Below are 2,852 nucleotides of genomic sequence, written 5' to 3' on the forward strand. Positions count from 1 at the left end.
CAAAAAGGAAAAACATGCTCAACAGTTCTGAAGCTGGAAAAGCTGAAAAAGAAGAAGGAAAAACATCACCACTAGCATGAATTTGTAATATTCATGGATTCTATGGACAAAATTCACTATTCTTCTGTCAGTTTGTCCTACTGTGGTGGCTTGCATGTTGCTGTAATTCTGGAAGCTATGCCATGGGTATTTTCAATACCAGCAGGGTCACCCATTGGTGGGCAGGTTTTAGTTGAGCTTCCAGATGAAGACAGACTAGGAAGAAGGAGAGACAGACTACTTCTGAATATTTAGTCACTGAAAACTTATGAACAGCAGTAGAACATTGCCAGATAGCACCAGAATATTGAATATTGAAACCTGATCAGCAATAGGCTCAAGCCTAGAAATGGTTGTGAGGTTGGTGCAGAACCAGGCAGTGTTCTTTCTATTGTGCGTAGGTTCCCTAGGAATTGCAACTGACTCGACAGCATCTAACAACAACTAGAAAATGGACAAAATATAAAAGAAGATGGAAGAAATAGTTACTGAACCAAAAACAATTTGTCAACATTCAACAGCTTAAGACAATTTAGAAAAGAAAGTTTCCAGGCATTTGTGGAATTCCAACTGAGATGTTCCAACAATGTATGCAACTATGAAAGCACTTATGCATCTATGCAAATAATTCAAGAAGCTCTACTATATGAAGAAGAACGTGGCATTGGGACTAGAGGAAGCCTTATCATCTACCTGCTATATGCAGATCACACAGCTTTTCTTGATGAAAGTGAAGAGGACCTGAGGCACTTGCTGATAAATATCAAAGGAACTGCACTGCCCTTTAGTATGGATTGCAACGGAACATAAAGAAAACAAAATCCCTCACAATCTAAACAATAAACAACATCATGATAAATGGAGAAAACATGGACACTATCAAGGATTTAATTTTACTTGGCTCCACCATCAATGATCATGGAAACTACAGTTCAGAAACCAACGATACATCGCATTGGACAAATCTGCTGCAAATGACCTCTTAAAGATGTGTTGTGGACAAAAGTGTGTTTAAAGTGTTTAAAGTGTTGTGGGCAAAGGTGTGTCTGACCCAAGCCATGATGTTTTCAATTGCTTCATATGCATTTGCAAATTTGACAATGAATAAGCAAAATTGTAGAAGAATTGATGCGTTTTAATAGTAGTGTTGGTAAAGAATACTGAAAGTCCCAGAAAAAAAACAAATAAATCTGTATTGGAAGAAGTACAGCCAAAATGCTCCTTAGAAACAAGGATGGTGAGACTTTGTTTCGTGTACTTTGGACATGTTGTCAGGAGGGACTAGTCCTTAGGAAAGGTAAAGTGATGGATCTGTGAAAAAGAGAAAGACCCCACTTTTAGTTATTTAGTACTATTATGACATAAATATCAAAAGTGGATGGTTTGGGGGCTGCCTAACTGGCCTGCTTGGGTTTTCAGGAAATATGGAAGTGGCGGCGATACTCAGAGTTCAGGGACTCTTGTGATGGTGTTCAGGTACACTCTAAAGGAGAAGGAGAGCTAACCTAATACAAATGCAAGCCTCATTGTTGACATCCTTAATGGGCCCAAACACTTCTGCACCAGGTCATTAAACTAAACGGGGTTACCCAGTCATCTGCAAGGTGAACAGAAGCAGAATAAAATGAGGATGCCACTGAAATCACCATCTTCAATACCACTATCTTACCCTCAAGGCCAGACAATATTACAAATGCTTCCCCTCCTCTAATGTCTTACATCACATCCCAGGAGATGAAATATACTCTACACTGGTTTGCAAGTTGGTCAGGTCCCCAGCAGGAACATTTCCTACAGTACCTGGTGGCTAAGGCAGTGCCAGGAAAATTACAGCCAAACTTTGTCTCCCATACTTCGGACTTATTGTCAGGAGGGAGCAGTCACTGGAGAAGGATATCATGTTGGTAAGGTGGAGGGTCAGAGAAAAAGAGGAAGACTCCCTAATGAAATGCATTGGCAAAGTGGCAGCATCGATGGACTCAAGCGTGGCAACAATAGTGAGGTTGGTCCGGGATCGGGCAGTGTTTTGTTCTGCTGTGCATAAGGTCACTATGAGTCAGTACCGACTCAATGACGCCTAACAACAACACCAACGACATGGTCTGGAGCAGTTTACTGTGTCTGGGGCAAGCCGACCACCTTCTTTCTTTGAGTGACAGCTATGACTTTTGGATCAGTGGTTTCAAAGTTGAGCTGAGCAGGAGTGCACTGCTGGAGGTCAGTGTAAGCTAGACTTTGTGGCAAAGTTTTACCAAGCGGTGACTGCTACAGCTGGTAAGGACTACTAGACATTAAAACCATAGAAGATACCTAGAATTGGGGTTGAAAACACAATTTTAAGGTGAGACCTCAGTTCAGATCTGCCACTCAAAGATCTGGAGATGGTACTCTAATCAGCTGACTGAACTCGATGATAACAGAAGTATATCATTTTAACAGCAGCATATCAACTAGATTCCTAATGTAAATGTTTTCCACTTAAGTAAACTCAGATCATCAGTCTCTCTCTAGCTTGCTTCTTTCTAAGAGACATCAAGCCCCTAAGAATTTGATCGCTTTTTTTGCAACTACATCCAAAAGGAACCAAAATGTAACTCAAATTTGTCCTACTGCTAGCTCATGAGGGTTATAAAGTAGAACCCTCCTGTTATAACCAGGCGATATCCCCACTGCTAGCTTTCCAAGTGATGATTTAGTAAAGTTAGGGAGATAATTGGTCACTTTCTTCTCCATTGAATCCAAATAGCAAATGAATTTGTTTTTTTCCAAAGCATATGTGATATCTTTGGAGCTGTTAGCAGGTGTTTTTTTTT

The 2,852-nt window shown here is 40.5% G+C and overlaps 1 pseudogene; it reads left to right on the forward strand.

Moving 5' to 3' along the window:
- The first annotated feature begins 1,669 nt into the window (after positions 1-1,669).
- On the forward strand, positions 1,670-2,327 carry LOC102818813 (annotated as a pseudogene).
- The last annotated feature ends 525 nt before the right edge of the window (positions 2,328-2,852 follow it).

This window comes from Chrysochloris asiatica, unplaced genomic scaffold (assembly GCF_000296735.1).
Source record: "Chrysochloris asiatica unplaced genomic scaffold, ChrAsi1.0 scaffold00139, whole genome shotgun sequence".
Taxonomy (NCBI): Eukaryota; Metazoa; Chordata; class Mammalia; order Afrosoricida; family Chrysochloridae; genus Chrysochloris; species Chrysochloris asiatica.